This window comes from Heptranchias perlo, chromosome 24, assembly GCF_035084215.1.
Source record: "Heptranchias perlo isolate sHepPer1 chromosome 24, sHepPer1.hap1, whole genome shotgun sequence".
In the NCBI taxonomy this organism is placed as follows: Eukaryota; Metazoa; Chordata; class Chondrichthyes; order Hexanchiformes; family Hexanchidae; genus Heptranchias; species Heptranchias perlo.
This window is the reverse complement of record NC_090348.1, coordinates 40949198-40972967: the sequence shown is the minus strand read 5'-3', so window position 1 is coordinate 40972967 and position 23770 is coordinate 40949198. Positions and strand designations below refer to the sequence as shown.

At 40.8% G+C, this 23770-nt stretch overlaps 1 long non-coding RNA gene across 7 annotated transcripts in view; it reads left to right on the top strand.

The window, feature by feature from the left end:
• LOC137341724 (uncharacterized) overlaps window positions 1-23770 on the top strand; it is a 231840-nt gene that overhangs the window by 188857 nt on the left and 19213 nt on the right. For all 7 annotated transcript variants that reach the window (XR_010967103.1, XR_010967100.1, XR_010967104.1 and 4 more), the window contains one exon: window positions 6885-7002. This is a non-coding gene — a long non-coding RNA (uncharacterized lncRNA). The remainder of the gene's footprint in view (window positions 1-6884; window positions 7003-23770) is intronic.

Sequence of the window (23770 nt, the reverse complement as noted above, 5' to 3'; positions counted from 1 at the left end):
ACTCGAGACCGCAGGGCTCAGGAAAATGAAGTGGTGATCAAAAAAAGACAGGAGACAGAACATTAGTAGTTTCGGCTTACTCATATTGCAAGATCTCATTAAAACAGAGTTGCTTTGACATGGTCAGCTCATAAATTAACATTGTATGTGAGTTGGTTGCAGGAGTATTTGCTCCTGTGCTGCCATCCCCAGGGTAATGAATGTAACAGAATTGTTTTTTTAAATTTAAGTTCAGAATCATACAGCACACTGCACTTTGTCTTTAAGCTTTTGGTAGAGATGAATATAATATTACATCATGTTAGCTTGAATATGTGAGCCTAGAAATTACAGTGCAGTTTTAGCATTCAAACACCCTTGTGAAGTTACCATGTTCCCTATTTTAATGGGTTAATGCCGGTGTTAAAATAGTGGACAAAGTAATTTCAGACATGCACATTAAGTGTTCACATGCTGATGCTGCACCTTGTAAATTTCTAGCCAGTGGCAAGCTCATTCTGATCAGTTTTGTAAAGTCCATTTCTTTACTGTTTATGTAATAGGCCCTATGTAAACCTTGCACACCTTGGAGTTTTTTTCTGTTTTAACTAGACTGGGAGGCGATACGTTTTTCACGATCTATAAATAAAATTCTTTTGTTCCTCCAGGCAATTCGCAAACCTGTTATATTAGTTTGGACTGTTATGTTTAGTCAGTATTGCTGGAAGAAGTCTACTGTTCTCCACCTCTCTCCTTTTAAGATGCACCTTAAAGCTGACCTCTTCGACCAAGCTTTTGGTCACCTGTCCTAATAGCTCCTTATGTGGCTCGGTGTCAAATTATGTTTGGTAATGGTCCTGTGAAGCACCTTGCAATGTTTTCACTACATTAAAGGCGCTATATAAAGGCAAGTAGTTGTTAATTCAAAGTCGATTTTCTGCACAAAAGACATGAATTATACAGTAATTCAATTTATGCAATGTAAATAAAACAGGAACCTAAATAAAATGTGCAAAACAAAATAAAACATTTGAAATAACATTATTCAAATTAACTGACTTTGAATTGAGAGCGGACTGTAATTGAATGTCAAGGAAATACTTCACACTGCGGCAGTGTTTTGGCAGTGTCCAATTACATCAAGCTGCTTTCATTGGCGACTGCATGCTGCGCCATGTAGTAGGCGCCCCTCCTTTTCCCTTTGAACTTTGGGCAAGCAAGGTGCCAAACAGGATGTAGGATTGTCAAATTGGTCTTGCACACGGGTCTCTGCCTTCAAAAAGCCGCCTTCAGATCTTAGAAGGACATTCCATCCGGTTGTGTACTGACTTGTGTTGAGGGTGGAGGTGGCTCAGCAAAATAATTCTAATCTTAATACCACAATAAATGATAAGGAACGAGCTGTTTGTGTGACCTGGCAGTTCACTTCGGCAATTAAAATGTGTGGAAGATCTGACGACTATTTATTTATTTATTAAAATAGTGATGCAAGTAGTGAAGTCACTGTTTTATTATTTATAGCTGTGTTCATGAGCTCCTTTGTGCTCAGCTGCCTTCATTTGGCTTATTTCATTCAATTAAATGCAAAGCATTTGCTGGCAAATGTTTTGGAAATTATGATTCTCTTTGCAGTTTTGGCATCTCTGGAATATTTTGAATTCCTAGGCCACCATTTAAATAAAATGTCTGATACTGTGAGCACAAGAATCCCAATTGCTCCCTTTACAAGATAGTTCTCCCCTGGATGTTTGGTTCAAAATATCTCTGGGCATAGTTTTGCAAGTGATTTGAATCCTCAATCTTCTTGGTGGCTTGCCAGATTCCATAGGTTGACTGTTTTGGTCCTAGGGTGATGGTAGTGGCCATTTTTCTGATTCTGGCCTCGAGTCTAATTACAATTTTACCTTTTCATTCCATGGTTTCAAAATACTCTGTCGTCTTAAGAGCTAGAGGATGACCAGAACTCAGCAATCACCCGTAGCTGGTCTTGGTTGATGCTTGTTCTGTGCAGGTTCCTATTATAAGTTCCATCAGTAAGCTTTGGCAGTCTTAATTAAATGTAGTTTTGGTAAAGCCTGTGTGACAGTAAAAGGTTGTGCTTGTAGACCCTAGACAGTGACAACTGTTCGAAATACAGAACTGGTACAGTCATAACGCAGAAGTACAGCAGCGACACCTGGAGGGTTGGCATGTGTTGATAAACAACTATTTGTCAATAGACCAAAGGTTATATTGCTGTTTGCTGAATATAAGGTGTGGCAATACTCTACTCCAGTTTATCACAAGAATTCAACACTGATACCTTCCTTACAAATTATCCACAGCAATGTACCTTAGCTTATTGGGCTAAATAAAATAATTAAACTTTGCCACTTTCATGTGGGATTTATTTACTCAGTGACTCCTGAATTAATTTTTTCATGATGGATGATGAGCAATGTATGAATGAAAAACTTTGAAACTTCGCAAGATCTTTTTTGCAGAAAACCTAGTCCATTTTAATTAGCAGGGTGTGTGATATATTAACATATTGGCAATACTATAGCAATATGACTGTTTTCACTTAAGAATGTGAACTGAGTGGTACTGCGAGTTAGCACATTGTCCTTTCATTTCCTGTATTGAGATCCAATCCAGCAGATGGGTTGTTCTGGGATGTGACTGGTTACATATGGGGTAAATTCTACCTAAAATATGACTGTCCAGTATTCTCTCTCCCACAGTTACAAACAGGCTGAAGTTGTGTTCATGTTTTTGAGTTCAATAGTCTTGACATCCAATGCTTTTTTTTTGGTAAATACAGAGTAAACTTGTCACTTGTGCTGATGGGAGTTTTAGTGTTTGGCTTCCTGCATTATGGCATGAACGGTAGAAATGAGCTTAACCGATGTGTTGGTAACTATGATTGGTATAGTTGTATTTGCAATATATTCACATAATTATAGAATATTTTCCTTTACTTCCTCTTTCCTACCCCCACATCACATCTCACTACCTGGCCAAGAAAACTAATTTGTACCCAGCAGTTATGAATTTTGTGAACATGCTGGAGATTCACTCTCCCACTTATTTTTCATACCATTCCTTGGGGGATACAGTTAACGTCCACTCTATACTTTCATGTGACAGCAGGGCTGAAACCTGGGACTTGCATTGCTGGAGATCAAGTATAGTCATCAAATCCTGCATCCTTTCGATGCATTGTGTTAGGATCAGTGCTGGGCTACCTCTGTTAGGTTGTGTGTTCTGTTAGTTCTATTTACGTAAATCCGTATATTTAAACAGCCTATATTTGAGAATAAGGATAAAGGGTCAGTATAAACCGTAGAATACGTGCACTGGCACCATTACGCTGAAATGACGAGAGGAATCCAGACCACTCCTAAATGGTCATCTTGTTCCGTATCCTCCATTCCCAATGCATTATTTATAGTCAACAGACACTTAATTGCATGAATGCCATTCTGGGCCCCTCATCAGTCCTGATGCTAAAAGGCAAGCATGGCCCTGGGGAGATCTCTTTGATCGAAGTATTCTACCCACATATGCCCTGATGAAAATTGCCTGTTAAGAAAATGTTTTATTTCTGATCTCCTGGAGATCTGGCATTTTGGGTTGTCTTCTCCCTCCTGTTCTGCGACATGTTGGAGGGATAAACTGCCTGCACGCCGGAGCAGCTCCATTTTTAAACCTGGCCGTAACTTTGTACTAGCCTGAGTGCTGATCTGGAGTTGCACACTGAAATATGCAACAGATCCCTTCCAGTAATGTGTTTTCCTGGGAGTGGGCAAATGCAGGTTATTTTGAATTTGAGCTCCATTGCATTGAGTGGAATGGGTGACATGGGTAACATCAGGGAATGGCTGAGGAGGACCAAAATAGCAGCAAATCAACGCAGTTCAAAACTGGTAGTAAGTATGATACTTTTTTTTAGTTAGAACTGGGGGAGTAATTTGATCAGAAAATACTCCCACTAGACTTTCCTTCTTCTTTAATAGTATTCTAAGGGACTTTTCCACTCCTCTCTAACTTTACATTGTTTGTGGGAAAGAGTTGAGGCGTCTGAGAGGTTACATTTCAGAGAATGATTTTGCAGTCTGGATTGGTGAGGGACAGCTGTCCTTTCTTAGCTCTTACACTTGCACTTTCAAGATCATCTGATCCCAAGGATTTGCAGATTTTTTTTATTGGTTGGGATGAAATGTCATTGTTTAAAAGAAGATGGGTATGGGAGTTGGAATCGAGTAAAACCTGCAGCTCGTTATTGTATGATTTTAATTTGTCAGAAGGTGACGTGTGCACTATAATTAGTATCAGCAGGGATGTAACCTTGAGTGCTCAACATTTTATGCACTAAAACTGAACATGAATAAGCAGGGAAAATCCCTAGCACATCACAAGGGTCGTGTTACTCTAAAAGAGATCATTGTCTTACAGATTATGATTAATCTGTGTATTCCAATTTGACATCATTTATTGTAAAAATGAATCAGTATTTTAATGCAGATTTCCTAGAACCTCGTACCCGAGATTCAAGAACTTTTCAGTACAGGATGTGTGGGTCCAGCTCTTGACTAGCATTATAATGGTGACAAAGGCATGTGCCAATCCTCCAACTTGCATGAGACAAATGTAACATTACATTTCCCATCTATCGCAATGCTTCAATGAAGTCAAAGAGGGCAGCGCATCAGAAACTCTGGTCCTTCAACTTCTTTCCTTTAGTGAAAAGAGCAAATTCACTAGAGTTTGTAGCTTACTTAAAATCGAGAAACCGAGGTGAATGGCCTACTCCTGTTCATATGTTCCTATGACTGGTTAAGGCCTACGGCTCCAGGCTGAAGAGAAGACTAGATAAATAAGGGCGTAATGATTTGATAACACCAAGCTTAGGTTTTAAAAACCGAAAGATTGTAGAAGGAAGGGGAGACTGAGGGAGCTAAGGACTTGTTAAAAAAAAAAAAAATTGATCATGGGATGTGAGTGACCGTGGCAAGGCCGCAATTGATTGCCCATCCCTAGTTTCTCCGCGAAAGTGATAGTGACGCAGTGCCTTGAGACGCTGCAGTCCTTGTGGTGATGGTGCTGCAACGATCGCCATTTGGACTGCATCGGCTCAAGGTATTTTTGAGCTCCTGGGAAAGAATGAGTTGGCATAAGAAGCAGTGCAAGCGGTCTTAGTTTTAACTCAGCGAGGAGGAAGAGAATGCAGGATCCTGTATTTGTAGCTTAGCAAGAATAAGAAAGAAGAGTTCCAAAGAGAATTTGACCATTGGTTAAATAATATCACAGCCATTGCCAATCCTCTTACTAAGCAGGGTTAACAGTCAACTGTTGAGTGGTAGGAGGGAGTTGAGTTGGTAACTGTAGTCTATGCTGTGCGTTGACTGTGACCAATAACCTCCCAGAGAACAGTTCCACATCAGCTCTCGATGGTGTCCGCAACAGAGGCCAGTGATTTGAACTTTCCAAAGCCAATTACTGAATTTCTTAACAATAAAAGTTCGCACACTATGTATGTATCTTTGATGTGATTTAATGGAGTAACATATGTTGGTGTACCTCACAGACTTGGAGCTAGATGCCAATGCTGCTTAAAGAGAGTTCAATCTGGGAGTTGAATTGTGTTTGTGACTTACTAGAAAATTGAATTTTTGTTCCAGTAGTCTCAAATTCACTGGATGAAAATACAAGCTACAGATAATCTGCCAGACATTTTGGATAGTGTTTTGTTCATGCAAAAATGATGCAACATTGTGCATACCGTTTAAATTTTAGGAATCCAATGTATTAGTACTACATGAATGTACGCAAAGGCGAACGAAAGCTTGGAGGTACTGAAAGAGGAAAGAAGCCTAATGTGAAAATGTTTATTTCAACGGAGGCTTGTCATGTGCAGTCTCTGTTCCTCCAGGCTGTTCCATTGACATGACTGGGAGGTGCCCAGTGCATCTCTATTGGCTGCTACGGCAGCTGTGACCTTGGATTGGCTTGGGAGCTGATCCCCACCTACCCAATCGGAGCAAAGTATGTCGCTTACTTGGCGTGCTGCATCAAGCCATATTTCATCAGTGTATATTTGTTTGAATAGGCTGTAGGAGTGCCTCGAACAAAAATTCCCCTTACACTTTACGGATGTGCATAACTCTCACATTTACACGTTTTCATGCACTCTAAATCTTAGTGTCTGGGGATTTGAAAACCCAAGGGGACCCAGATGTCATCTAATTGCTGTGTTTTTCTATGTTGCTCCCTGTTGTATATTAATAAAACGCATTTTCTGCAATGATAGCACTGTTTTCTTTTGGGTTACTCAGAAGTTAGCACAAGGAATCCCTAGGAGTGTATCAAGATTTTCAGGGGGTGCCTGGGTGATAATCGGTATTTGCAAAGTGCAGCCCCCCCACCCCTTTACACAGTTAAGTTTAAAAGCCACTGCTCTGAATTTCTGGGCGTTATGGGGCAAGGGTTATACAACAGCAATGCTCAGTATTTTTAGAGATGTGTGGCAAACAAGAGACAAGTCAGCACCAGGTATTTTAGTATTTCAAAATTAAAGTGCAGTTTTGTTAATAGAAGCCCTACTGGATTCTCACCAGTGCACTCAGTTATTTAGGGTATTGTGATGATTCTGTTCAATCCTTGGACTGATCCGTCTGTGTGCTGTAAAACCCGTCCGTACTGAGCATTTGCAGCTCATGCTTTCTGACACAAACTTAAGAATAATTCTCCTGTTGGAAACAGTTTTGACAAAAAAGATATGCTAAATCAGGCTTGTGGGGTTTTCATAGATTGTTGTCTGTCCCAGAACTGACGACTATCTACAAGAACTAAAATGTAATTATCTTGAAGGGACTTTTTCACTCTGTCTCATTGAACACTGTATGATCCCTTTCTGGCTCTAGGCTGTCCTGTAATTGGAGAGAACTCCCGAGTGGAACTTGTGCCAGAAAATCAGAAGCGGGAGTGCAGATGCGCTCGAGCGGTGGGCCACAATCTTTTTGGCTAACGATTGAATAGCGGGTGAGTGACTCTGATTTTGTTCACCGTACTGTGGTAGATCAGTGCAGAAAACCAGATAGGTGATGTTCTAAAAGCTGCCATGTTCTAATGTACTGCAGTCCTGATTTGAAATCGCACTTTCATGCTCACTTTGTGAAAAACCATTAAACTTTATCCAATCTAAATTAACTTCTTGTACCAAAGTGAGGGAGAAATTGCTGCTTTTACTGCAGCGACTCTGAATTAAGTTTATATTTAGCTTCCAAGTGGCAGAACTGAGGGAAATCCTTTTAAAGTCCCAACAGACTGATGGCTTGGTATGATAGAGTCACAGCAGGGTGTACATGGGAGTAGCGCTGTTTGAATCCTAGCAGAGGCTGTACTTTGAGTGGTAGGACAGCGAACCTCGCTTTCAGAGCTCTACTGGGCTGCATATGGGCAGTACAAGTTATTGTTTGTGACCGTCCACACAACATCATTCTCTGTCCCACTGTCAGGTAGAAGTCCTGAGCCAAGGACTGTCACTTCCCTGTAAGGTAAAAGGAAAGTTGCCTCAGACCGATCACTTAATCATCCAATAAGGATATGTAATAGTTTGTGTTGACTTAAGTCAAATTTAGTTGAGTATTTTGTAAGTGAAAGTTTAGCTCGTGGAGTTCCTACCACTTTTGATCCCATGTTGAAAAAGTTTTTGAGATGAAAAATGGTTAATTTACCCCATTTTCCTGCTCTCATCTGTCAGGGGTGAGGGTGGGTGAATGGACTGCACTGAAAATCCTTTCAGCCTTTGAATTTGAGATGCAACAAGCCAGCTTCAGAGGTTTCAAAGCATTTTGACTTGTCCTCCTCTCAAGCTTTGGACGCTTGAATATATGGAATGAGAGGGATTGAGAACCAGATTGGGGAAGTGACCTGATCAGGGACGAGAGGGGGGTACAGGAATTGGGACAAGTAGCAAAACTTCACAGCTTTTTCACTCTATCGACGGCCCTACTTTCTGCACCAACATTACTCTGCTTGATTTACTCACTTCAGTTTGCAGGGTGTGTAAGCAGTTCTTTGCTTTGGAGCAAAGCCATTCAAATCAACATCCTGCAGCCCTCCAACTGGGATTTGTGGTTGAACACAGTAACTGGATCAAAATGCCACAAGGTCTTGGCTGCAGGAAGCTGAGGCCAGCTTCCTTGCACCACAAGGATCTGATGGTTGATTAAACACCTTTCAGGAGGCAGAGTTGGAAGGCATAATTTTGAAGAAACTGAGCCTTCAATCAGGCTCCTCACAAGTTTATTAAAAAAATAACAGCAAGGCAACTCCTAGTGACTTCATTCTTTAATCTGATGACTGATTGATTTAAGGGCTAGGGAAGTCTAAGGGCTATTTCTAAAATTCAAAATACTCCTTCCTTTTACAAAGTACGTGTCATTGCCAGAATTTTGTTTGTCCATTTTGTAAAGTCACCAATTTTCTTGCCTCCGTCCACATCCTTAAGTTGGGCTTTTCCCTCCCTGCTAGTCCAGTCAGTGGCGTTGCTGACAGCAGTCTTGTTGCACCCCAAAGTGGTCCATTGAAAACAGTGGGAGCCATCACTTTGGACTATTCTGAGCTGCCTGACCTCAGGAAATCATGCTACTGATTGAGAACTGGTGTTCCCCCAACCTGGTCTGAATGGCCAGGAGTCACAGAAACCCATAATTTCCTGTGGAGGCTTTTGGGCGTGCTCCCTGTCAGTAACTCCACTGTAGCAGTCTGCCAGGAAGGGAGACCCATTTTGAGGTCCAAGTATCTTGAAGCAGCTTGTTAGGGAATTAGCAGGGGGCCTTGACTTTGGATGGCCTCTAAGCTGCTCTGAAGTTGGGGAGACCCTGGGAAACCGCACTGTGGGTTACAGATGCAGATTACCCAGGACAGTCTGAAGTCATCCCCTCTCTGGTTTTCTACGGAGCCACTCCAGGATGCATGGTGATGACATCTGTAATGTGGCCAAACAGATGGAGGACTCACCTAAACATCTTCCCACAGGTAAGAAAATTCCGATTTTTTTACAAAATCGGAACAAAATTCCAGTGAGACGATTATTTTACTCTACTTTCAACACTTTCCTTTTACATTTTTTTTAGACTGTGTAAAACCCATGGCAGCTAGCTTGTGTGTTTCCCTTGCCTTGGCTGAGATTGTGCTAATAATCTTCTCGTCTTCCTTCTGAATCCTGACAGGTTTTTTTTCACTTGAACAGAGAGGGCCTACATTCCTAATCAATAATCAGTTACTTTTCTTACGTGCAATCGTGATTAACAGTCAATTGTGACAGTATGTTATCTGAACATCAGTGAGTTGTACTATCCCAACCCTGATTGATGGGTCTAAACCCGCTTTTTTCCAAGTAGCAACATACAAGAACCATGCACGATTCTACGTTACTTATAAGCAACTTCAAAAAAAAAAATCCAATCTGAGTCAATGGATTGAATGAATTTGTCTGACAGGTGTGACTCTGACCTGGAAGGAGAACTAGATTCCATTATGAAGAATAAGCAGAGATTTAGGTCAAAGGTGTGAATGTCGTGACTCAATTTGGAGAAAGAAGTTTTGAAAGGCTCCAACAGGAAATAAGTCGGCCACTTAGAGCTCTAATGAATAGATGAAAAGAAATCTTTGACCTCGAGTCATCTTGTGGGCTGATGATTCAAGGGTCTGATATTGGTGTTTGTGAGGCACGTGGCTTTGTGGCCATGACTTGTAATTTGTTGAATACATTCACAAGCAGCTATCTAAATTGCCTTATAGTGATCAAAGTAGTCATGGATTTCAGTGTAGTGAATCATTTCCAGATTTTAATAGCTTTGGTTGCTGGAATAGAAACTGAAATGAAATGGATCAATTTATAGGATGCATGATTAATCCCACATGAATGCTCTGAGGAACTGACTCGATTTGAGAGCAGACCCGTAATGAATAAGTGAAAGTGGATATAGTAGAAACAGAACTAGCATTTTGTCCTTTTGTTGCTTACTGTATTTCATTACTGGTGTGTGAAGGTGCTCAATGCTATTTCATTGTGAAGTTTGTAAATCATCATCCCTTCTCTCTCTCTCTCTCTCTCTCTCTTTTCCCCCCACCCCCGCCCAATTTTCTCCCCATCTGTGCCGCACTGTGTCCTATTGGCCATTTTTATGTGAAAGCCTAGGTTGTATTAGTCGGTTATTCTACGATGGAGGACATGATGGTTTACCCCAATTCTTTCCTCACCTCGCTTTTTTTATTACTTGTTCTCGGGTGTTGCTGGCATTTATTTACCATCGCTAGATACCCTGAGAATGTGGTGATGCAACCAAGGCTTGCTAGGCCACTTTAGAGGGCATTTAAGATGTCGACCATGTTGGTGTGGGACTGGAGTCACATAGAGGCTGGACAGGGTAAGGACGGCAGGGTTCCTTCCCCAAAGGATATTAGTGAAGCAGTTGGGCTTTTACAACAATCCGACAATGTTTACTTGTATTGAAACCAGTTTGTTGGGGGCGAGGCGGGGGGGGTGGGGGGGTGACAGAGCTCACAATTCTGCCATGTGCTTGCAGAAAATCTATTGTTCAGGCAGGCTGGGATGCTCTGTTACATGTCAGCCAGACCTTGCGCTGCAGCGGTGCGAAGGATAGGTGCAATGTAGTGCAGGGAAAGAAGCCATAGGCTGCTTGCAACATTCTCACACCATTGCTGTCTGGCAGACAGAACGGTTTGTGTTTCCTGATGAGCTGAAAGCTGCCAAGCAAGCCTTGTTACGAGGTGAAAACAAAAACTGTTCCCACACATGAAAGTGAGTTTAAGTACGCGTCATTGTTGGCCAGAAGAGCCATGAAGCGAGTAACTGCCCCACTTCCCCGACAATACCCACTGTCTCTGCCTTTTCTTTACCAGGTTTTTTTTCTCCTTTTCCTCCCTCTCCTGAAAGTGGTAATTTGTGCTGGAGTATGATTGACAGCTTCAGGTGACCAGTCTTTCCTTGAGAGTCTCGCTAAAGAGTCTGCAGATTATTTGATCACAGGGGGACAGGACAAGGATCCCTGTCACTTTTTCTTCTCTGCCCAGATGGAGCATTCCTCTATCGTTGATCGCAAGGAAAGTTTTATGTAGCAGCCTGGTCGTGAATCTGAAACAAACTCATAAGCAAGTAACCCAGTTTATATGTTCAGAGGGATTTGGGCTAATGCTGTTAGTGCAATGGGCTCACACCATCACTAAAACGGAGTATCAAGAGTGCTGAAGTGGTTGCATTGATCACTGGCAACAGCAAGTTAGGAATACACAGCCAAAAGGAGTGAACACAAGAAAATGGGTGGTTTGCAGAATGGTGCTCGAACGTGCTGAGCCTGTATCTCTCAAATGTGATTTCTGTAAAATAATTAGTATTGCCTTTAAAGAGGGTTCCCTCAGGATCCTAATTGGCAAATCCAGTTGCTTTTTGATGACCAGCAGAGTACCATCTGATACAAATGCATGCTAGAAAGGCTAGGCTTTAGTGAAGGCATCAGTGACAAAATAATAACATGCAAAAAATGTTAAAAATCCACTAAGTGCACTCCTGGTGGCATAGCACCACAGAGTGGTAGGACATGGGTTTGCGACATGAGTCACTAATTTGTAATTAAAGATCATTCAAATGCAATAATTGGCACCGTGGATGCGTCAAATCTGATTTTTATTTTTCTGGATGATGCATTTTTTGTTTTAATGAGCTGAACGATCCCTGTGATTATGTTTTCCACTGTGTATGGTTCTCAATCTCCCACACTCAGCTCTGCTGATCTACTTTCTCCACACTCCTCTGCTAACTTTGACCAACACCATGAATTAGCAGTGTTGTGTGGTTACAGATTTGCTAGTGTGCATGTGCCACAATCAGAGGTGCCACGCTCGTGAATGATAAACCATTGGCGCAGAAACAATATATAACGCATGTCAAATAGCGAGAGGTTAATAGGGTCTCAAGCAAAACAGCATGGTTTGAGGAAAAGTATCTTCCGTGGGTGTTTATATTATTGCACATGATCCTTGGAAAACAGGTAGCACCTTTGTTTACAGCTTCAACAGTAGAAGTAATGGGTTTGTGCAGCAACGGAAGGTCAGCAGAGAAGGCTTGTTTATTGCTTCATGCTTCTATGATACAGTTTGTAGTGGCAATTTGTGACCTTCAAAGGATGGACAGCTTGAGCATATACCTTAGCATGAGATTTACACAGATCAGCTGCTAGGTTAACTTATTGCAAATTATTGGAATGTCTATATATGGTAATGGTTTCACTACAGCTAATTAGCAGTAAAATAACAACGTGATTTGTATGGTTATGTTGCTGGACTAGTAACACAAAGGTGTGGCCTAATGATCCAGAGAATGTGTGTTTAAATCCCACCGTGCCATTTTGAGGATTTGAATTTAGTTGGAAATAAAAAGCTGGTAACAGTAGCCATGAAGCTGTTGGATTGTCATAAAAACACAACTGGTTCATGAATACCCTGTTTTAAACGGGTACTTCTACATATGATATTCACAGTTTTGCAGTGTTACACAGAATTTACAGCATAGAAACAGGCCATTCGGCCCAACTGGTCTATGCCAGTTTTTATGCTCCATTCGAGCCTCCTCCCACTCCTCTTCATCTCGCCCTCACCCTATCAACATTGCCTTCTATTCCTTTCTCCCTCAAGTACTTACCTAGCTTTCCCTTAAATACATCTGTGCAATTTGCCTCAACTACTCCTTGTGATAGCAAGTTCCACATTCTCACCACTTTCTGGGTAAAGAAGTTTCTCCTGAATTCTTTATTGGATTTATTGGTGACTCTCTTATATTTATGATCCCTAGTTTTGGACTCCCCCACAAGTGGAAACATCATCTTTACGTCTACCCTATCGAAACATTTCATAATTTTAAAGACCTCTATCAGGTTACCCCTCAGTCTCTTTTCTTGAGAAAAGAGCCTCGGCCTGTTCAGCCTTTCCTGATAGTTATAGTGTTCTAGTGCATCTTGATGGATAGAGTTTGATCCTTCCACTGACCTGCAGGATACTTTGTTTTTTAAACTGTTAGTGCTGTCCTTGCTCCCATGACTATTTTTGAGGAAACTTAAGGCAACCATCATGCACTAGGTAAACATTCTAGAATACAGATTTCGCATAACCTCAATAACCAATTTAAGACCTTTTGACATTTCACTCCAATTTTTCTTTTAAAACTCCCATTTCCCAGTTTTGTGCACATTTTTTTTTGAGAATCTCCTCTTAACTATTCAGCATCTATTAAGATGCTAATGTTTTCCAACCCAACTCAGTCCTTTCAGATGGGAGAAAAAGAATGATTTTAAAATGTATAATGAAAGAGCAGATTGCACACTAAGTTGCCATAAACATAAAGAGTAGATTCCCAAGAAATTGCCAAAAGTCCACCTATAATGTACTGAGGGTAGCAGCTGATGGTGTTTGCCAGCAGGTATTTTTTAACTCAATATTGCAGTGGTGTAGATGAAAGTAAATGGGTCATTTGCAAAGGCACAATTCGCAATTACCTTGTAGAAAGTAGGTAAGTCTGAACCAAACCTCAATTTCAGAGTGGCGCATCCATATGCTTGTTGGCTCACTTGTTAGGAATGGCCTCAAAACTAGTCATTTTGTGGTTCACTGTTTCTTTGTGGGATTAACTCCAGTCAACTGTCAACACGTGGATTGAATTAGGATGAAGGTTACTCCAAGAGCTTCTCCTCCTTTTGATTCCTGATTCTTCAGTTTAGAGTAACAAACATCATAAAAGAGAGATAGATAAACAAGTAATCCGAAGGCATTGATTGGGCAGAGTTCTCTTTGACTTCTGAGCAGTTGCTTACAGTGGTATGTACCACCATCTGTTAATTTGATACAGTATATAAACACACTGATGCTGGAGTTTCTTAGGATTCAGCTGCAGATTGTTTGTCAGTAAACCATGCAGCAATGGCATTAAAAATAGCTAATGCAATTGTGCGTCAAGGACACAGTAGACTGACAACTGCTGTTTGCACACCAACTGAATGCACAGAAACATGGCTATACTAACGTTTATTCCATTCTCTCTGGGCCATCACTGACACAGACACATACAGCTCCATGTCCCAGCAAACAGCAATATTTCACACAGCTGAAGTGTAGTTATTAGTGAGAGCTCAGCGGGTTCCAGTAGGGCGCTAGTGTAACAGAAGTAGAACTGCTCGATAGTGATACTGTACCTCAGATTGTTACGGATCTGGGCTGTGCTGCAATTGAAACAAACTGTGCTGTTACACAGGATAAAGCTGGGCTACAGCTGATCGGTCATAGCAATTAATCTCCTGAACCAGTATCGACCAAGGTCAGGTGTTGATTTATTCTGTTCACAGCAAGACTCGACCTATACTGGTTCAGGGGATAGATTGCAGCTCTTTGAGCACCCATTGATGACAACTTTGTTGATCTCCTTTCCAGGTAGTGAACATGCTCACATACAGAAGCATTTAGCTGAGGGCATCACTTCCCATTGAACATCTGTTGCTCAGAGTTTGGGAGAATGGAGTTTGCTTTCATTCAAAGATGTTGACTTATGAGTTGCAGTCTGTTTCCAGCCAAGGGAACATCTTCCACCAATGATCAGCATTTAAGATGTTTGAGCAGGGCTATTGAATTCCTAACCACATTCATTAACTTATTAGTTGTTAACTCCTCACCATTGCATTGGCTTGATGTTTTATTGCAGCTGTCAGCCAGTTTACTGTCCTAAGATTTATAACTGTTTGTAAGTAATTTTTCTAAAAAAAATGAAACTTGCTCCATGATATCCATATCTTTTAAATGACATGCTCTTCAATCTGCCCTGAAAATCTTAGTACCATTGATCAAGTCTTGATGGAGGTTAATTGTTAACAGTATGCTGCAGCCTCAAATCTGCGGGTTTTAACTAATGTTCCTAGAAATTAGATCGGGGAATACTGAGGATGTGGTATCGTGTAGGATGTGGTATTGTGTCAGAGCTTGGGCCAGAGACAAATTTAATCCAATTGGACTGGGGATTTTAATAATTCTTTTGTCATGTTCCTTAGTGGGTGCTGGCAAGAATTTGAGTCCTTTTGGGCCATTTACCTTTTGTAACCGATTGTTTTTGGATTCATGACTCATGAACACCTGCTTGTGTGGCATTGCTTTGTCCTTAGGTTTGGTGTACAGCTCTCATCCTGAAGAATTACACAGTCTGACAGGTGTTGGGTGTCTCCAGCATGTTCAATCAGCCATCAATCAGCAAAATAGGTGTCGTTATTAAGAAATGTAGGAGTAATTTGTGGGATTATAAACTAACCTCACCCTACATGTCAAAAATCCATTCTTGAGCTGCTGCTTTGATCATTTTTCATTCCTTTCTCTTGTGGCCTCTCATGAGAGATCATAATGTTACAGCACAGAAAAACAGGGCCAGTCTTTACATGGGCAGTGCTGTACACGAGAACATGTATATTAGCCTCAGAGTCACCCTTTTTGTTAGATTCTTTCACTCTAGCCTGTTGTGTGTTCGGTTATGCATCCATCTCTTCCGATCTCAGTGTTGCTGTGTCCATTAAATCCTGCCTTGCCCTAGCCTGTAACCCATTTCCCATGGGCTCTGTGCCACTGAATATATTCATTTTATGGCCCAAACAACTATTCGTATCCTCTAAATTAGTGGTCAAGAACACTTTAAAAAATATTGTCCATCACGTTTATGTCTATTCCTTAAACTGATGAATAATTCAAGAATTTCAGAATCATTGGATGCAAGAATGAACAGACATTAAAAGTCCCACTGAATTATGCACATGGGTCTGAGAATGAAGTTTACCTACAATGAGTGGCCATGCCTGAATTTCTGATAGTGCATATCAGAAATTCATATCAGTGGACACGTAAGATTATTGCAATCGTAAACATTGGTTGCCCTGGGTAAACGGGCAGGTGAGCATATCACCTGACTTGGTAGATGGAAAGCAGGTTGGATTACTGATCGACTTTGGGTTTGAAACTCTGCTGGAACTCTAAAGGAGCACTGGGTAATCTCAGCTGCTGCAGAATCACCTTTTTGAAATTGCGTGCCAATGATGTTGAATGCCTCCAAAAAAAAACTTACCTGGATAATACTTGTATGGAATTTTAGTTTGGCAGCATAAATGAATATGCAAATGTTAGATGCGGGTAGGAGATAGCCTTGGGCACCGGATGGCATATTTGAGCAATTAACTAAGTAGAATAGAGACACCTTGTAAATCGTTATTACAGATACACAACAAAAAGACCACATAACAAAAAAAAGTTAAATAACTTTTTTTGTTGGAGTCAAGTTGAGGACAGTTATAAATAAAACTTTTATATGTGATCCATCCTTAATATAAAAGGTCCCTGTCTCTCTCACTATAAGTTCTTCTAACCATATAGAGTGCCGGTACCTACGTGTTTGATCAGAATAATGGTTAAACCATGCTTGCCATGTCTTCTTTTTGCTGTGTTTTCTTTTGTACAGCGAGTGGATTATGTTAAGTGCTAACAATGTTGTAGACCCATACGCACCTTCTAATAAATAATATACAAAAAGAACATATCAATTTAGCCCACCCCGCACACTGCTAGCAATGCAGGAAAGGGAGTATTGTGCTATAGTGTTTTGTCATTTCAGTAACATTTGCCCAGGGGATGTCAGCATGTTCATAGCTTTTCATACATGTTCAGTTTGTATGGTGCGATGTTGCCTCAATAGCTTGAAAAATCCTCTGAGAGGAGATGGACACCAGTGTTTCCTCTTCCATCTTCCTGGACTTAATCAACCTAATTGAGGTTTTCAGGGTTATGAAAAGGATTGAGCAAATCAATCGAATCATTTTGCTCCCCAGGATTAATGGTTGAAATGCCAGAAGACAAGTTTTAAAAAAAATTAGAAAGTTAACAGTAAGATTTTTTTTTTACTCCCACGTTAGAATTGTGGAATAAATTACTAGTGAAGGCAACTGAAGTGGAATGCTTAAGTAGGTTCAAGAGGCAGCTAGATTTGTTTGTGGAGCGAAAAAAGATTGATAGATATGCTGAGAAGGTAGGTTGGGTTGGGATCTAACCAATGTGATAAATAGGCTTATTGGGCCAATTGTCTTTTCCTGTTACTTAAAAAAATTCCAGTATTCTTATCATCTCAATATGTCGCAAATCTTCTGGAGCTAAGATTATGGGCAGGGATCCTACTCCCGGGTCTTAACCAATGATACTCTTTTTAGGTAGCTGCTAGTAGGGGCCAACAGCAGTCAGGCAGTGACATCCTCCGATTTGCTCCCCACTCATCCCAATAAGGGAATTGCTAAACTTGAGGCAGAGATTGCTGATCTCGGCTGCAGAGTGGCAAATTCAAATTTACATCCCTTCACTTGGCACTGCATCTTTCTGCTCAGCATGCTGCAGCACCACACCGTTACCTTCAGGATCATCTTGAATTTTCACTGAACATTACAAGTCCTCTACTCTCAATGCTCTCCTTTTTTTTAATAATTGAGCTGGGAAGGTTTTGTGTGTTGAATCATACTTCTGCAAATATTATGTATTCAACATATTAAATTGTCAACCTTGCCTTTGGCATCCTTCAATTTTAACCAGAATAACTAATAAAGATAAAAATTGTGAGGCTAATATTTTTAGCTCTGGAATATCTGTACTAGCGCCTTAAAGACAGCATAATTAACCATCTAAAAGTATATTGACATGCAGCCATTTAAGGTGATGGGAGCAAGTTTCCTGCAGTGTAAATAGAATTTACTCCTCCTTTTGATTTAAAATGAAAGAACATTCAAAAACAATAGTTTGAGAAAAGGACATTCAGCCCATCAAGCCTGTTCTTTTAAGTCTTTCTGATTTCTAGTTTTTGCACTTAATATTATGCACCTGTCCTGTATGCTTACTGTCTAAGTTAAATAAACTACTTATATTTGTTGCAACTTCCTCTCTGCTTTTTAAAAACCGGATCAAATTTCTTCTTAAATCTTGTACATACCGTATTACAAATGTGGCCTCACCATTGATCTATTAAAGATTCGAATAACTTGCAATTGATGCCTTCATGATGCATCCCACCATTTGTTTAGCCTTCAGAATTGACTGGATGCATTCAGTGAATTGTCAATAATTGTAGCAAAACTTTTTTACCTTTTTAATGTTAGCTAAATCAAATATATTAATTATGGATATATTTTGTGTTCCTTCTTCCACATTGTTTAATGGTCCACATTTACATGTATTATATTGCTTCCCTCTTTTCCTTATTCTTTCCTCCTAACTGGACCATATCTCTTTGAATATTCTCAAACTATGTGGTCAGATAATAATAGATTAAGATCATGTGAAATTTTAAAATGAGAAGTACTGTTCTCCATATCGTTTATGAATAAATGCATTTGTGATGTTATAAGAACACTGGGATCGATACTGTTGACGAGAAATTTATCAAGGGCACCAGACGAAAACCACAGTCACCCCTCACAGCCCTGATTTGGAGGTCATTGGTGGTACCAACAATGAAGCACTGACACCTAGACATGCCCGGTCACTCATTTACTTACCAACTTCTCGGGCCTTTGCTAACAAAGGGGTTCTAGAACAGTCCAGATAAGGCAGGACATCTCTGTCACCCTTAAGAGCTGGCTTTTGGCTTGATGGCTTGTTTCCTATCCCTGGTAAGGAATGTTTTGTTTGTACAAGCCTCAGTGGTTTATTTAGCATCAGCCGTTCCCTTTTCCTAGCATTCATTCTGACTCCCGACTCTTTTTTGAGGACACATATATAAAGCAATTCGTAAGCATTTCTTCGACTACGTACAATCTACTGCTCAGTAGTTCGGGTTTATTGCTTCCCCTCTTGCCATCCTCTCTCACTCTTTGTTTGCTCCCTCTCCTTGCCCACTCGCACACACCTTCCTCCTCCTTCCCTCCTAAGCCGTCTTCTCTCCTCCTGGCTCTTTCCTGCCCTCTTCCCTACTCACATGCCTCCGTGCGCACTCTCAACAATCATAGAAACATAGAAAATAGGAGCAAGATTAGGCCATTCGGCCCTTTGGGCCTGCTCCGCCATTCAAAATGATCCTGGCTGATCGTCTAACTCAGTACCTTGTTCCTGCTTTTTCCCCATATCCCTTGGTCCCTTTAGCATTAAGAAATATATCTATCTCCTTCTTGAATATATTTAATGACTTGGCCTCCACTGCCTTCTGTGGTAGAGAATTCCACAGGTTCACCACCCACTAAGTGCAGAAATTTCTCCTCATCTCGGTTCTAAATGGCATACCCCGTATCCTGAGACTGTGACCCCTGGTTCTGGACTCCCCAGCCATTGGGAACATCCTCCCTGCATCTGGTCTGTCTAGTCCTGTTAGCATTTTATATGTTTCGATGAGATCACCCCTCATTCTTCTAAACTCCAGAGAATATAGGCCTAGTCGTCCGAAATAACAGAGCTGCAGCAAAAATTAATATTTTCTACTTGACAATGCAACTGAGAGTGATGTGGCCTCCTTTGTACCTTCTCATGCACATCACTGAAAAATGAAGCTGTTTTGTACAAAGCAGTTGCCTTAAAAAAAACTCTTGCATCATAAATGCATTGCACCATTGGATCATGCACAATAAAATCAGTAATATCCTTTTGACCTTTGTTACGTGGGACTACTTCTCTGAAAATAGAAATGCAGCCCATGGGCAAAGATTTCAGAAGAAAAATTGACACTGTTTATATATTGCACACAGTTAGGGACAGCATTTTAATCTTGGGGCTCAGGTAAAGAAGGTGAGCTGTTTGATCTTTGCTGTCATGTCACACGTCATCTGAACCTCCTCATTTAAAACACTGTCTTGCAACAATGGAGAGCCATCCATTGTCATCTATATTCACAGTTGTTCTGCAGAAATCTTGAATATTTGGGTAGAGGTAATGCAGAGAAGTGGCATTGGTGAAGGTCTTTAGACATGTCTTCAACCAGCCTCGACAAGAGAGGGAGCACTGGATAGGAGCGCATAAGGGGGGGGAAAAAAATCAGGGATGTAGTTTATTGGAAAAAATGAATTCACAAGGGTTTTTAAGTGTTTTTGTGATTGCTTCTTCAGTTTATGGCATCATCTGGCAAGTTTTGTTGATGGGGTATTCTGTAAGTTCTATATTGAAGTTTTGAAAATTGTTGCAAGGTTGGGGAGTTTACAGCCGAGCAGAGTTAGGATTGGATAGCCTTGCCAGGTGAAACCACTTCACCATTACCAGTAAAAAAAGAGCTGAGGGGAATTTTCATCTGTTTTTATCCAGCAGTTTCGGGTGAATCCCAACATTAGGCTGCAGCATCTGAATGATGCTCAAAAGTGCAAGATTTGAATGTTAGTTACATGAAAGTGGGAGGAATGTGCATTTGGTGCTGATGAATCAAAAATAATGGCAAACACAAATGTCTGTAAATTGAAATCCAAGTCTATAAACGAATCATGCAGCCAGGGCAGCAGTAGCGGGTGCAATAATCAGCTTCAGCACCCCCTGGGTTAAGGAGGGGATAATTGGGTAGGATTGTTAATCCTAATTGTTATCCATTCACTCCTACTTTTAAAGTGAATGTTGGGGAAGGACAGAATTGGGCTCGGCTATAATGCTTTGGGATGACACTCACTGCCTACGCTTGTGTGCGTATCCATTTGGATAATGTGGTGTCTGTGGTGCCATATTCCAATGAGGAGTTGGCTCCTTCGGGAGGGAAAATGGGGAAGGAAAGAAACTGTCAAAAAAGGTGGTGGGGGGCAGGAAATATTCCAGTAAAAGGTTCCATTTATTTTGGGTGAATCCTGTGCAAAGCACTCACTATTATTGATTAAACCGGATGTTTGTTTAAACGGGATTATCATGTTTTGGGATTTTTGGCCATTTTCCCAAAAAAAATTAATGTTTTTTTTTAACGCAATTTGTTTTTTTTTTAAGCCATTTATATTCTTCCAAGTTGTAGATGAATATTGGTCAATGTGCTAAATGCAACTTGTTTTCCCCAGAAACTACACGATAAGCATTTTGTTAGCTTGTCTCGGTAATTGAAAAACACCACACTCTCATTCTTTTTGGAAAGTCCTTCAACTATGAACAGAGGGACATAGAGGCTGGGACACAGGCAGAGAGAGACGGGCTTTACGCAGCAGGAAGGCACCGAGGGCAGGCGGATTTGTTGAGGAGAAAGATGAGAGGACTTTCTCTAAGAGGTTGAAATGCTGGAGGATAGTTGGAGGCTATTTTGTAAAAATCGAATAAGACAACCTACTGGTATGGGCTAGCACGACCTGCTTCGTCATTTTGTTGTATTATGCCATGGTAAGGTGTACAGATTGAATTACCTCATAACGGCTTTTCTATATGTTGACCATACCGTGAAATAAAGCAGCTTAATGATCCAAGGGCTGGATTATGAGAAGAGATTACATAAACTAGGCATGTATTCCCTGGAATATAGAAAGTTGAGGGATGATTTGATTGAGGTTTAGGATTTTGAAAGAAATTGATCGGGTAGAAGGAGAGAAACTTTTTTCTGCTGGTGGGGGAGTGTAGGACATGGGGACGTAACTTTAAAATCAGAGCCAGGCCATTCAGGAGAGAAGTTGTGCAACACTTCTTCACACAAAGAGTGGTAGAAGTGTTGAAAACTCTTCCACAAAAAGCAGTAGATGCTATCTCAATTAATAGTTTTAAATCTGAGATTGGTATTTTTCTAGCCACAGGCAATAAGGGATATGGAGCCAAGGTAGGATTCAGATCAGCCATTGAATGGCGGAACAGGCTCGAGGGGCTGAATGGCCTATTCCTGTTCCTATGTCCCTATAAGCCACAGTTCCAGCTTTAGCACCCTGTCTAATGACAATGAAAAAGGTGCATGTGGATGGCAGAAGACGACAGAATTTGGGTCAGCTGTAATTTTCCTTCAGCATCTCCCCCCCCCCCCCCCCCCCCATGAACAAATAGGTGGTCAGCGTTCAGAGATTCGCATATGAAAAATGGTACAGTAATGAAGAATTCCCAGCACTGTGAAGCTGTATCCAAGCACGAATCAGAGCCTACGGGGAGGAAAGGAGAAAAGAAATTGATGGAGGAAAAAAAAGTGATTTCTTGCTTTTAAAAAATGGATGATGTTGCTTTAAATGAAGAAACCCCATTGCTACCCATGCATGATCAGATGTTTTTTTTCCACTTGGGTGTGTGCTTCCTTCTTCATGAATATGACGCTCCCTCTGTTCTATGCTTCAGAATAAGCAATGAAGTGGAGTACAGGAGGATACTGTGCTTAAAGGAAAATAAAAACCCTCTCCAGAGTCTCTCAATAGATCGCTGGTGCCAATGCTACAAGCTGACACAACTGGAACTTGGCAATTGTCATGGCTCAGTCTGGATCCAAATTGTGGACTGTCCTTAATTATCTAGGATGCTGGAATGTGCTATCGTCACATGAAGCAGGATTAGGAGGTATGGCAGGGAGAGGCCAATAAATATCGTGTTTCACAGCGTATATTTTTGTGAATGCCTCAATTTAAATAATGTTTTTAGTAAAATTATTGGTGCTCAGGATATTTCTTGAAGAGGTTGAAGAAATTGATAGAATATTATGTATATTTTTTAAATGCATACATGTCAAAATGTATTTTTATTATTGAACTGGATGCTGTAATATGAAAACAGTAGGTTTGGTATTCTGAAAGGATGAAATTGGATAGGGTCTAATGCCTTCTCTGTCCAAATCTATCTTGTGAAGTGACGAGTGTATTCTCTTGTGGCCTTTAAGTAGAGGAATGCCTCTGTGGACTTGGGGGAAGTCAGCGAAAGCAGGCAGGGTTTGTTATTGATGTTCAAATGTGTACAAGTATATTTACCCGTTCAGAGTGGTAATTTTGAATTATAACTAATTTCCTACAGGCGCAGTATTTTACAGCTGCTGCTGTTGTGAAAGGTGTCTATAAATCTATCTGGACAAAGGCTTTGCCTGTTTGACTTGGGTACTTCAGTTGTTACTCTCTCCCTGTAGCTTTAAACAATGCCTGTCATCTGTGTTTGTTCAAGCAAAGACCTCGAGACTTATGTGTTTGACTAAACCCATAGAGTGGGTGGCTGTAAGATTAGACTTCTTCAATAGATCATTTTATGCATAGAAATTAGAAGTCTAATTTATGCATAATATTTAACACTTGCAAAACTGAGAGCAATCTGTGTTGTTTTACAATGTTCTTCCTGCCTTTGCTGGAGGTGTTGACTTGTATGGTTCCACAGTAACTCATCAAAGTGGCCTTTCTCCATGTGTCAGTCTTGACGGTGAGTGTCAGAAGCCATTCAACCAGGGAGGGCATCATCACCAATCCTGAATCGCTCCTTGTCCTACTTTACATATGTGAACGGTCCAACTGGAGTCGCTGGATAGCGATCAGTAGCAGGGACCCAAAATACTTACTCCCCCCACCCCACTCCTCCCCTCCCCTCCCTGAAAACTGCTACTTCAGGCACAGACTAAGCATCAGACCTGGGATCATCCTGGTCTGTGTGGCTCATAAGCCATTGGAGGAGCTCAACGGGCAATTTATGTAATTCAGCTTTCAAATTCATACAGCACATTATTGTATTATTTGTTCTTTTAATTTTCTAGTTAGAAACTGCAAATTATTTTTCCATAAGTTTGTAGTTATCACATCACAACTGTGATACTGCAGTTTGAATGTTATCATGCGGGACATGGAGCACC